Source organism: Vidua macroura, chromosome 1 (assembly GCF_024509145.1).
Source record: "Vidua macroura isolate BioBank_ID:100142 chromosome 1, ASM2450914v1, whole genome shotgun sequence".
In the NCBI taxonomy this organism is placed as follows: domain Eukaryota; kingdom Metazoa; phylum Chordata; class Aves; order Passeriformes; family Viduidae; genus Vidua; species Vidua macroura.
In genome coordinates this window covers 116,510,183-116,524,314 of record NC_071571.1, presented here as the reverse complement: position 1 = coordinate 116,524,314, position 14,132 = coordinate 116,510,183, and positions in this window count along the sequence as shown.

The following is a 14,132-nucleotide window of genomic DNA, read 5'->3' as shown; positions in this document are numbered from 1 at the left end:
GCTGGGGCAGGGTGAGAAGCAGAAAAGGCCTTGGTGCTGTGTGAGCCCTGCTCAACAATAGTCAAAGCACCATTGTGTTACCAACGCTGGTTTTCAGTCACAAATCCAAAACATAACATTCATGGAAAATTAACTCCAGCCTAGACAGGATGAAGAACTCTTGCCTGTGACCAGAAAGCTGAATTGCAGTACTATGAAGCTGTAGCTGTAGCCAGCTAACCATCCTCAGTTTTTTCTAGGGCTGTTCAGCTCAAGCACCTTCTGCTTTCTAATCAATCTCTCTAGACCCTCTTGACACTGGATTACAGTCCAGAAACACTGGTAATGATGGCAAATGGAGCTGGAATCTCACAGAACTCTTCAAGCTGGACTGTTAAACTGTGCACGTCATGCCTTCATAGTCAGCCAAACTCTCAGTGAGAATGCAGACAGAACAGTCTGTCCCAGCACACAAACAGCATGGGAAAAAACATATTATCTGGTACCCAGATCCATCTCAAGGGTCAATGGTGACAGTGGTGACACTGGTCTCTACAGTGGTGACAATATTGTTCTTATGGAGTATGTAGATATGAATGATTGGGTTTTTTCCTACAGAACTATATTGTGTGCTTGACAAAGAAGAATGACACCACTGAGGAGATATATTCTATGTATACATATTTATATAACATTGCATATATAATACATTTCATGCAGCTCCCACATTTAGATCTTTATATACGCTGATGACATATGCTTGCAAAGAACTCTTTGTTTAATTTAGGAAAAAATGGAACCTGAATAGAAGTAGGGTCTTCCCTCAGCTGGCTCCTGTACTTGAAGCATTCGCATGAGGACTAAACCAAGCACAAAGCTTTAGTCATGTTATTTCATTCAGCCTTCCTTGGGTTGATACGTGGTGTGCAGCTTCTGTCTAAGTCAAAATGTCCTGTGGTGATGCAGACCAAATTAGCAGAGAGGATGTCTAAACTGTAATCACTTTAAAAGCCAAATAACTTTATTATAAAATCATTTTTTTTATAATTCGGTATTCCATATTTTGACAGGCATATCTTCCCTAAACATTGGCATTATTCCTTTCTGTCTTTCTCTGATTGCCTCCTCTGCTTAAGGCTGTCAACAACATTTCAAGAGATCATCTGAATATAGATCAGCACATAATTATTTTCTCTGTGAAATTTATCTTGTCACAGATATTTTGAAATTTAAATTTGTGCAACCCAAGCATCCATTTTAATTTGCATAACATTACTCTTGTGACCAATGTTTTCTCACACAGCTATAGATTTAAAACAGTTAATTACTGTTTACCTGGCAGCTCTAGTTCTTTAATTAAATTTGATACTGTATTTGTCTTTATGTCTAAAATACACTTCAACTGTCCTAGATATTTTCCTCCTAGAGACTAAAACTAGCAGCATTTACAATCTTCTTTTTGGCAGTTGGGTCTTTTTTCCCCAAAATTTCACTACAGTGTTGGTGCTGTCCAGAAACAAACATAAAAACACAAGTAAAAATAAAATAATAAATAAAAAGTACATACATAAAGTGAAAAAAAAAATCTCCATGCTAGAGTGTGGAGAATGCAGATAAGTAAGACAAAAACTTTTAAATGCACTTCTGAAGCCCCTATAATATTTTCTAGATTAGAGAACTTGTATCTCTCTTACCCAAGAAGCAAATGAGTAAGTGCTGACATAACAGTTGTATTTAAATTAATTTGCTTGTATTTTCCAAAAACGCATAGTCCTTTAAAACTGGTTTTGTGACTAATCAGAAACAGGGAATTCCCTGATCATATTGCTTCTCCATGAGCTTCAGTTCCATGAAGCTTGTGTTGGAAAGGGAGGAATGCAATAAGGAAGAGGGCATCTGTGCTTTGTGGTTGTGAAGTAAACTGTGTTAGAGGGAAATTTCCCACAGAAAATAATTTAGGAACAAGAAAAGGCCTCGGGTGAACACAATGGGTTGTCATGGCCTATAGTCACAATGTACCAGCTGTTTTGGAACTGATAACATTGTATGATAAATTAAAGGAAATTTCTTAGGGGCTGAGAGATTCATATTTGTATTAAAAAAATAAAATCATCACCAAACACCAAAATAAATAGAACATAGTCTGTTAAAAATCTGCACGTATTTCTAATTTCTAAAGCATTACAGTTCTTGAACTCAGTATGTTAAAATAGGCTTTTTGTTGCTGTTGAGGTCTAATGTTCTGCTATTTCATCATTTCAACCTAGAATTACTTTGGCCTAATTCTGCAATTTGTATTTGATTTGGTTACAAACTTTGTGTTACAATAACTGCAAAAGAGCAACAGTGTCTTCATTTCCCTGCTCACTTTGGTTGTCTCCAAATGTTTCATCATGGACAAAATTTTGCGTGTTCTATTTATCTAGGATGATGAAAATATTTAATAACGTATCATTCAGTTATGGGATTTATAAATGACAAAAATATTTGGCTTTTACTTGATAAGAATTGCACATGGCAAAGTTTTCTTTCAAAGCCTAAACAGTAGAATAAAATGAAAGATTAAGAGAGGAGAGAAACAAGAAAAAAAAACCAAGAAAACAAAGAAAAAAACAAAACAAAACAAAAAAAAAAAAAACCAAACCAACCAACCAAACAAAGAACAACAACAAAAAAACACACCCTCAAAATCAAAACAAACAAACAAAAAATTAGTCCAAAACTATAGCTTCAGGTGTAGCATACAAGAGCAGAACTACTTCCAGTTACAGTGGACAAATGAGACTGGTCACTTCAATACCTTTGAAAAGAAAGTACAAATCATTAGGATCCCTGACAACCTTAACCTTGCAGTTCACACTCTGTGAGCAAAGGATTCAAGAACACAAAGGAGGCAACAGAGGGCTTTAAGGATATCAGACAAACCTTCTGTATAGAATACATATGAAATAAAAAGTGAGGTAGATATTTTATTGCATTTTTAAGGCTATTTTGAGATCAAGCCTTTCTGCTTTTCCAGCAGATGCTCTGAAAATCAGGATATTTTAATTCATTCTGCCAGTGCTAATGTATGTTTATTTCATTTTGGTGCTCCAGTAGCCATGCCCTTGCCTCCCTCAGGGGAACTAATGGGTGCAGAGACATAGTACAGACAAAGATGAAGCTTTCAGAGGTTTGACAATTGGTCTGTAGTGCAGCAACTGCTGCAAACCAGATTTATGAGACTGCAGTAGGAAAGCATCTTGATGAGGAAAAGCAGTGAGGATATATTTACATCAATGTGAAAGCAAGCCTATAGGCGGTGGCTCTGCAAAAGACCTTCCACTGCTTCTGCTGTGGGAGAATCTGCAAAATTAGACATACTGAACAGTTCAACAGAACTAAGGAAGCCAAATACCTACAAATGTATATCCTGCATTCCTTATTTCCATTTCTCCCTGTATATCTCCTTCCATTTTATCTCTCTCCAGTTCCAAACCAAAATATCAGCTTCTTCCTTTGTGTCGTCCCTAAGGCCATTTTAGAACCTCCAGCCTCTCCTGTAAGTGCCATTAGCATTTTTGTGTCGCCAGTATCCTTGCACTGTAATGGCCCATCTCCCCTGCCATGTGTCTTAGACACCTATTTTGACCCCTGACCTGGATCATGGACATCATCTGCTGAGTCTTGTCCAGAGCTGAATGTATGGCTGACTGCCTCCCAAAAAAATGAACAGACTTCATTATCCTTATGTTTCCCTTTTCCAATGCATTAATGAGATATCTCCACTTCACTTGGGCACCTATTTGGTAGATCTGACTATCTAGCAAAAAGGAAGTAGAATTCGAGTTCAAAATAACATAAAAATCGTGATATATTTTGTCAGCTAAAAATAAAAGATGCACTCAGCTGGATTGGAAACATACTCCTGGATGTGACTGTGTTAGGTGAGAGGAATCCTCCCTTAGAAATGTCTCAACAGGTGAATCATAGTGTGTGTATAAATCTGCTCAGAATCATTCACTGTGCTGATGAATCTAATTTTGTTTCAGTTCCGAAATATGATGAGCTAGATAACATGTGAAAAAAATTATGCAAACCAGGAGTCAACTCCCTGGATCCTTTCTATTGGTTTCAGAGCAGGGTTTGCCTAAGTTAGGATTTAAGAGATTTGGATAAACCTTTTTCTCTTAGATGAAATAACATCTTTCCTTAGATGAAATAACATCAGTATAAATTGTTCGGTGGGGTCTCCAAAGAGATTAGGAAACAACAATCTTTCTGACGCCTCCCCAAATATTTTTAGAGCTTAAATGAAATGTTAAGGGAAAAAACTTTCTGCCAGCATTACAATGGAAAAGATGTGAGGTACCAGCAGGTGGTGCTGATACAACAAGTAAGCAGAATCCGCGGGCTCAGCTTTAAAGCCAACATTTCCTTACAGCTGATACCATTACCACGTCACTTTCTAATTTTAAATATTGACATCTTATTGCTGTGAAGGCTAAGAGCTGTAGTTGTGTACCAGTGTCACACAGGTCTAAGTTCTATATAAGCAGAGAACAAAAAGACAATATACAGCATTCTGTTCCTCCGCCGGTTCAGGCAAATAGGTTAAAAACATGTTACATGGCAGTCTGGAAATTCTCAGAAGTTTTGACAAAATGCTACTGGTGAACTATAGGTCAAGTTGAGATGGTTTCTTTATCTTCAGTATAGTTCTCACCTGCATGAATACCTTTCTGTTACTGCAAACATTAAGAGACATGCCTGAAATGTTGCATGGTGTGGCAGGCACTTGAACAAGAATTTGTAGAAAAATACTCTCTGCATAGAATAACATCCCTACCACTTCAACTTCTTATCTGAAATGGGGTCATTTACCCTGTAACTTATTCAAAGAAAAGCGTATTTCCCAGAAAGTCCTCTTTATACAAGTGTCCTATGGTTGTGCTGTTGAGGAGAACATGAGTTGTCCTTGATTTTTTTTTTTTACTCTTGTCTGTCAGAGCAGAACTTTACCATAAGTTAAGGTGAAATTTTAGGAAACAATAGTTAAAGTTCAAGTAACACATTACAAGGAATGTAATCCCATGTAATCCCAGGAAATACTAATTTATTCTTTAATTTGCTAGTGGCAGTTGCAGTGCATGGATTTGTTAAATTTCTGTTTCTTGTAAGTAGAATTACACACAGTTCTCATACTTACTTTCCCATTATTTGCACTGAGTTTTATAATATTTGATTAAGTCTCCAGTTCTTTTGGAAACCACTACAATTCTGTCTGTTGTTGTTTTTCTATTTAAATAATTATCCTAGTTGCAGAGTAATGCTCAGAAAGATGCATCTAGTAAAAAATCCCCACATTCAACTGTGTTCTTGACTCTAAGGGGTGTTTATTCCTTTTGGTCTTTGTTTCTTTTATCCTTTGTTGCATCTTAGAACACAGTTTGACTTGATTTTTTTTTTTTTTTTTGAGAGTGAAATTAAGAATGTACAATGGAAATATGGGCAATACTTCATCCCCATTCACTTAAGCTTCTGACCTTTAAATCAATGCAAGCTCTAGAAAGTAATCTACAGGCATCCTGTCCATGCAGCCTTTCCTTTCATTTCTGAATTTTACATTTCTCATCTTTGGCAGTTCTTTAATCTTCCCTCATTACTGAAAGAGTAAATGGAAGCAATGAGGAGGGAAAGAAGAATTAAAGGAGATGGATAACAAGAGACAGCTGTTGGCTGCTACTTCTCAGCAACAACAGTATCTTCTAGGCTCTTAGAGACAGATGACAGAAATCTAAATCTACAAATCACCCTCCCATTAATCTGCATTAGTGGGGGCAGCCCATGATGGAGTCCTAAAACCTGCCACACCTTGCAAGCTGAGAGGTGATGGACACCACCTGTGCCATTTCAGTGCATGTGAACTTTGGAAAAAGACATCACCTGAAAAATATCTATAAGGAAAGACTCCTGGAAAAAAGAGACAACTCCACTGAGTCTTTGAAGTGCTCTGTACAAAGCAAAAGCAGAGGAGTTCAGGAAAGGTCACTTCTTGTGGCATAAATTGGTAGATTGATGCTTGCAGGGTTCTGTAAACTAGAGTAGCTGTGAGTCAACTGCAACTTATTTTTGGAAGGAAAATGTTTTTCTTCCGTTAATTTACTTTTTTAATATCAGGTTTGGCCCTTGCTCAAAATGAGATGAAAAACTGAATTCTTGAAATAATTCATGAACAAATAATTCATGAACAAAATTATATAGGTCACTTTTTTTTTAAAAAGGATTTCTTCATTATTTAGTTTACATAGCTTGAAGTATCTTGAATTTCAAAATAAGTATCTTAGTAGATTTGGAGTATCCTAATTAATAATATGCTAATAGATATTTTGACAGATTCAAAATTTACTCGTTTTCCCCAAAATACTTTTAGAGACAAATTTTTGTTGAAACAAAGGCCCTTTCTACACTAACATGTCAGCTGTGACAATCTGGCACTGTGTACTCAAAAAATCCCTGTAGTGAGAAATTTCTGCTCAACTGTGTTTATAAGAGGGGAGGGTTAGGTAGTTCTGCAGTCCTGCTGCTTTGGTTTTCTCTGCAGATATCTAAGAAAATACTCTTGAGGTTCTCCAAGTTCTTCACCTAGTAAAGTCTCTCACCTGAGTCAAGGCACTCTCTTGTTATGTGCCTTGCCGTGGCACTACATTTCAAACTGTCTGAAGTGAAGTCATATTAACAAATTGTGGTAGAGCTATTGAAAGAGTAAGGTAAGAATGGTCCCAGATTTGAGAGTGAGGGACGTTTGTGTGCACCCTGGTGATACTGGATATCTTCCAATTCACCACAAATTAGGGAAAAAGCTGTTGGTTGCTACAGCACTGAAAAGCAACATTAGCAGGACTTACACTATTAAAAGAATTTTCTGAGGAGTTGATACATATTTCTGTTGTGATTTGCTATTTAGGAACCACAAGCTGTTCATGGGTCTGTCTGTCTTCAAAAAACAGGTTGTTGGGAGTTTCCTCTAGTGTGTTTATGTAAACCTTGATTTCTCTCTCTGACTTGTTTTGTATTTAGGTGAAAAGCACTTTAAAACAAAAGGGTTTTCAACACCCCTCATTTTCATTTTACTGTGTAATTCTACATGATGATACACTAGTAAAGGCAAAATCTTCCCAAGATGGATATTTCAAGGTCACACTGTTATGATGGAGCCAAACTCCCTGGAAAGACTCTTCCACATGGAATATTTTACTTAGTCCAAATCTCATCGGTGTCTGCACAAGTAGGCTGTAGGGCATTTCAGTTCTTGTTTGAAATTTCTTGGTATTACGTGGTATCAATTTCTTACTCTACTGGATTCTTATTCAATTTGCTATCAAAACTTTTCAAATCTGGTCACTATTAGGAGCTGTTGTTTTGTTAAGGGTTGCTCTTATGTTGCTTAACCCTTGTGACTGTAGAATTACTTTCAGTATTGCTAGCTTCACCAAGTAGCTGGCATTGGCACAGGAGTCAAAGATACTAGCAAGGTGTAGCACTTTCAGATGTGCTGACATTAGTCTAGCAGAGCCAGAACAAATGCTGTGGGTGAGCTCTATCAGCATACTTCTTCCAGAAGAGAAACGATAGCAAGATAAAGATCTTTGATCAACAGAGAGATTTCTTTTGTAGTGACATCTCTGGCATGGCACATCTGTGAGGCAATTAGATGCTGCATTTGTATTAGGAAACAAATGAACCGATTTTCATTGTGGAAGAAAAGGGAAAAAATATGGTGAATTGCTCAACAGAATATTGTTGCATATAAATATATAAATAAGCATATAAATAAGCATATTTTAAGACATTGATGGACTTTTCTATATTTCTCTTATTGGCAATGACATTTAGCTCAAATTGCTTGTCTAAATGTACTCTGAATTTTCAAAACCCCTCTGCTTCTGAATGTAAGTGGAGTATTGGATTGCGTAGTAGAACTTCTGGATCATTTCACTCATCTGAAGCTGCTTTCAGTGCTAAACCAAGGAGACCGATGTGTGGAATTTATATTGGAATCTGGAGGTTTGATTGTGTGGAAAGTGCTGGTTTAAGGTGAAATGTGGATTACAGGATTCACAACTGTGATCTGTGATTTGATGAATTGCTACTTGTCAACCACACGGAGATAGCTGTTCGCGTGTCTTCTTAGTGAGTGACAAAAATGAAGAAACATGACTTAGATTACCCACCTTTGAGTGAATATTGTAACCTTATAAAAAGTTCAAGTTAGAAAGTTGGGTGTTTTTATTTAGGTTATGATACCTTGGAAAGGGTTAAAAATAGGAGTGTTGAAAGAGACGTAATGTAACAGGAGCGGTTCAGTCATCAGGACAATTATACTGATAACAGAGTCCAAAACTTTTTCACATGTGGAAGAAGTTGGAGAGCCTTCAGGCTGTAATGTGATCTGTGCAGGTTAACTGTCCTGACATAGTCAATTATTGTACCTTCTATTGCAACTGAAGGTGAAGTTTGCCAGAAACCAACCACTGAAGACTATAGAAAGCAAAATTCGAAATCTGAATTCTGTGAATGTTGGGAATTGAGATTTACCAGAAAGCATTCTTTGTATCTTAATTTTCCAAAGTTCTCAGTTGAATGTGTATTTTATGTACTTCCACAACACCTCTGAGCAAAGTCAGCATGTCTATCCTCTCCACAATATAATTTTATGACAGAGAGGCTGATTTTTTCCAAGTTACCCAAGTGGCTACAGACACAGAAGAAAATGTTTAACAGGATTTGGCATTTAAATACTTTAAAGAATCTGTTCATAAAGGATTTGGTTAGGATTACAGTGCAAACCTGTGAAGGAGACTTGAATTAAGGTTTTCAGAAAGGTCTCTCTGAAAAAGTTTCATTCTAGAAGCATGTACTAATATTTGCCAGTTTTTTTGCAATGACTTTATTCCCATCAACTTCTGACACAGTACAGGTTCTCTTTTGTTTAGCTTTGCTGAAATTGGGGATGAAACAGCTTCCTTCCTGTTATAACAAACTACCTCTTTGCATCCTGAAACTCACTTCTAATATAGTGTTTCTAACTTTGTTCTTTTTCTGAATATACATTTAACTCATTTGTTCTTTGACTTTGAGAGACCATGGCATGAGGTCAATACTAAGAAGTGGTCAGAATTTTAAATATGGACTACAGACAGAGTTCCTGTTGACATTTGAAAAATCGGAGCTCTTCTATTAACCGTATGCATTATAGGTCAGTTAAAAATTAAGGCAGGATAGAAGTAAATTACTTCCTTCTTCATGGTTTAAGAAAAGGAAAATGAATCTGAAATTGAAAGCTTTTTTAACAAACCAGTCTCATAGGGCTGAATAAATTAAACTGTCAGACTTTAGTCATTACACATCTTCCTGTGTGAAGCATGGAAATTGGAAGCACAGACTGTGCATATTATGTTAATACTATTTACTCTACTTGGTATCCATGACGTATCCTGGCGAGTCTATGCTACAACAGAATTATGCCTTACAGAAAAGAAAGAGAAATAAGGTTAATGAAACAGCATCTTGGCACTATAGCTAAGTAAAGCACATCTCTGACTAGAGTGCTGAGCAGTACTGGGGGTATTCATGAGCTATTCCGCAGATGCTATGGTTCACATTAGCATGTATAACACCAAATCATCCTGTCAAAGAGCCCTTTTTCTGTTCCACGGGTAACAAGGCATTGATTGTGATTGTTGGATTATAGAGTCTGTCTACTGAGATTTGTGCAAGATGTTAAAATGACACAAAGGACCATATTCTTCACTAGAATCCAGAAGTGCAGCTTTCATAAAATACATTGTCCCCAAAATATAAGGAAAGACTACATTTAAAAGTGACTTTCTGCTTCATTATGCTTTAGTATTCTGGGGTGTCTTAGATGGTGTTTTGATTTCACAGTAAACTAACTTTTCAGTTCCACCAAAGAGATATTTATTTTAAAATAATTTATGGAAAACCTATTGATTTACCCCAGGATAGAGTTTTATTTTGTGTATTGAGTGACATCCTGAAACCTGGGGTATTATTTGAGAGTAGGCAATTTCTTTTCAGGTAAACATGAGACAAAGTTAATGAGCATTTTAGTCTGCTCTGCATTGCATTGACTTTGACAGAACAAACACTAAAGCACTGCTGGATATTTGGACCGTTCTTTTATGCTATGTAATGTAGATCCTATATAATGCAGAGCTGATACTTTGGGAATTAGTGACTATCTCTAGGGCTACAGGTAGCCTCCCATCCTCCATTATGCTGTCACCAACTAGTTTTACTTTAGAAAATCTTAGCATTAACTCACTAATACAACATACATGCAAGCTGTGATGTGGATATGCAGGTGATGCTCATGCTCTGGCCTTAGCAGTGTAGCATCTTGTGCAGCTACACGGTGATTCTGCAGCTGGAACAAGAATGACCTTACTACATTTGCTTTGGGGTCAATTCCAAGAGTCGTAGCCCATGGCAGTGAGGGGTTGGAACTAGAGAATTCTTAAGGTGTCTTCCAACCCTTAATGTTTTATAATTCTATGATTCTCTATGAGTGTTCTAGCAAGAGTGAAATGGTGAAAAAATGTCAATTCAGAAAGATTGAACAGTTTTCATTGTATTTTTTTTTTCTTCACAGTAAGGTACAACAACCATTTTCCGTCACTTGGGTCCCTAGATGCATGGGCAGTCCAGGCTGTTACATATTAACTAGGAGAGTCCTTAGCTGGTGTTGCTGAGTGTGAGAGTTCCAGATATGTCCATGGACTGGCCTAGAGATGTGTGAAAATAGGTAAAAGGTCAAAAGGTCAAAAAAAAGGTAAAAAAAAAAATAGTGACAGTAAGTATGGTAAAAAAAATATAGTGACAGTAAGTGTGGTGAATGGGAGATGAGGAGAGAAGGGAAACATTCTTGTGACTTAGAACAAGCCAATATGTCCCTAAGAGAGGCTCAAAACTCAAGAATTTGGTCTGAGAGCAGTTAAAGTCATGCTCATATCTGCAAATAGAATATTTGATGTCAAAGGAGTTTCTGAAAGAGGTTAGGAAGCTGAGCACATTGACAGTTTTCTTGCCCTTGGTATGCATCTTGAAGGTTGCACTATGATACAATTTGGAGGCAGATATTTCTGCTGAATGAAAGTGGAATTTTCTAAGCCATTGGTCACAGACACAAAATGACGTAAAATGAAAGCTGAATTATGGCTCTGTTGCAATATAATATATAAGAATCTATTTAAAAGTGGCATATAGCACAATTTTGAGGAGATTATAATTTTTTTTATTAGACAGGAAGTGACTGATGAAATTATTTGCATTTAGCACTGTGGAATGCAGTGAATTAATTTATACCTCACATTAATATTTCTGTTTAAACCAGCATAACCTATTCTTAATTTGTTTTGCTGATGAAAATATACAGCTGTAATAAATTTGAGGATGAGAGGAAATTACCAAGTTCCAAAAGGCTGTTTCACAGCATGTTTTACCAAGTGAAAATTTGGGCAGAGCATCTAGAGAATCTATAATCCAATTTCTCTTTATTAACAGTAAAGCTAAATGTGTTACTTCATTCACTTTAGATTCAACAACAAGTAAGAAAAAGCTATGACTGGATAAATGTACCATATTAAAAGAGGAAAAACCCAAGTATAACTAAAAATAATATAGATCCCAGGATAATAGCTTTGGTAAAATGCATGGATCAATAAAGGAGCGTAGGTGTGGGAAAATGGAGGGAACCCTTTAGGGACACCTCAGATACTTTTGCAGTTGACTCAGTGGGAAATATATTTAATATACACCTAGTTGATTTTGCTATTTTATTTTAAAATTTAGTTTGAATGGGTGGTAGGAAGCCACAAAATTCACTGGATAAGAAATATTGCAGAAGAATACTGCAGAAGAAAACTATCTGAGAAAGAAGTAAGATTATGCAAAATATGTGTCACTTAGGAGGTTATACTCTAATTAAAAGAATTAATCCTAGGCAAATTTACATGAGAAAGGAAGAAATCATGGAAGCTCAGTGTGATTTTTTATGCAATGTTAAATTTATTGGACTTTATGCTTTTGTCCAGACAACATAAGTGGGCTGTAGAACACAAAACAAGTCTGCAAAAGTGCTGTGTATCTGCTTCCCTTTGTTCTGAGGGAGTGACAAATATGCTTCCCACCAGACTTCAAAAGACCAATCCAAGTGGTTAAAAGATACCCTGTGTGTATAAATACACATTAAGGATTAAAATAAAATCCAAATAACAGGACCTTTCTATAATCTACAAATATTTCAGTACATAAACAGGCCCCCTCAGAGTGGTGGAGAATGTGAAAGGAATGAGTCTCCCTTGAAGGAAGGCTTTTGCAGAAGACTGGCATTTGAGTTAAAATTGCTCTTTGATTCAGACTGCACCAATCTGACAAACATCACACACTGTGTAAGACACAACAACTGCTTATCGAGCAGGGAAAATGTCAAAAAGCAACATGATTTATTTGCCGGCAACACAGGAAATGCATTCTACACTGCAATGGGCTTGACATAAGGCCCTTTAAATTTAACAAGGGAATTTTATAAGTTGAGCAGCTACACCTTCAGGAAATCAGAGGCAACAAGAAGCCACTTCATCAAACTCTCCTGACTGTATTGGTGTGGTGGTCTCCTTAATATTTTCTCTCTCACCTCCATCTGGTGCTGGTACTAGTCAAATGTTGATTTACTCATTTGCTTTCCTGATGGAAAAAAAAACCACCAGTTTTACAGCTCCATGTCCTCCTTTTATAACAGCTCCATCAGCAGTGTTAAGAGTTCTCTGAAAGTGCTGGGCAAACTTCAACATCCACACACCACCACAGTCAAAATGGGCCACTTGAAGCCATTACAGCCAGCTGTGCTCCAAAGGTGAGACTTTTGGCAAATGGCCCTTGGGAAGGGAATGAATTTTTATGTTTCTTTTGCATGGGGGAGTTTTTTTTAAAGAGGGAAGGACTCAGGACATTGCATAGCGATGTGGGGTTCTTCCTTTGAGAAAATACCCATGCATGGAAATGAAATACAGGAACATTTTTTATCTCCTCACTTAAGTTACAAGGTGTTGAATGCCATCCCCAAGGCAGCGGGAGCTAGTGGAGCTGAAGCAAATAGGCATGTGATAGAGGTAAAATTTTTTAAAATGCCAGATCTGGAGGTCTGGCCATGCTATTTTCTGTGCTACATTTGAGATATAAATATATCTGGTTAAAGTACAGTGACTGGTATTTTTCAAGCATTAAGGTATTTTTGATCCATGTTTTGCAAACCCTCAGCAGCAGGTGTGATTTCCTGGCTGTCCTTGAAAACCCAGCCACTGGAGATACATGCTACTTTTGAAGAAGTAGAAAACATCCTACCTACATTGTAAATAGCATAGCTTTGAAAACAGTACAATGAAATTTTTCAGGTGGTCCAGCCATGCCATCTCTTGCGGCTGGGTTGAAGTAGGGTTTGAGGCCCCGTACAATATTTTGTGTTGATGTAACAGATAAGTGTTGGGTCATGCAAATATGTGTGGAGAAGAAATGCTTGCAGTCTCACTTTTCCCTAGGTACATACAGTGCACAAATATTTCAGCTCTTAAATGCTTCATCAGACAGTACTGTCAGTGTTTCCTTTGTGAAATGTGGTAAGTCAGAGGTATTTCTCCCATGAAGCACCAAATGAACCCTGCTGCTGTAAGTGACCTTTTAGATATGATTACTTGGATTTATTTTTCAAATATTATGATTATTTATTGTACAAGGCAAATTTATCTTGCCAGACTGAGGTTAGAGTCCAGGTAGGACTGAACCTTGACATTTTAGCAATATTTTATTTTATAAATTTAAGGCTATGTTTGGTGAATTTTATTATGTTACAAAACTAGAAGGAAGAGAATGGATGACTTTTTTGCCTTTTCATGGAGATTTTTATACTGAGATTCATCAAAGGCAGCAGAGCCTTAAAAGCCCATACAACAGCCTATTCTACTCAGTTCCAAGAATATGTCATGTGGTTACATACTGAACAGGACTGTGTGCAACAGAGCAGACTTAGCTGAGCTGACTGAAGAAAATGTTATCATTAGCTCTGTAGGCAAACAACATTAGGAGACAGAAAACAC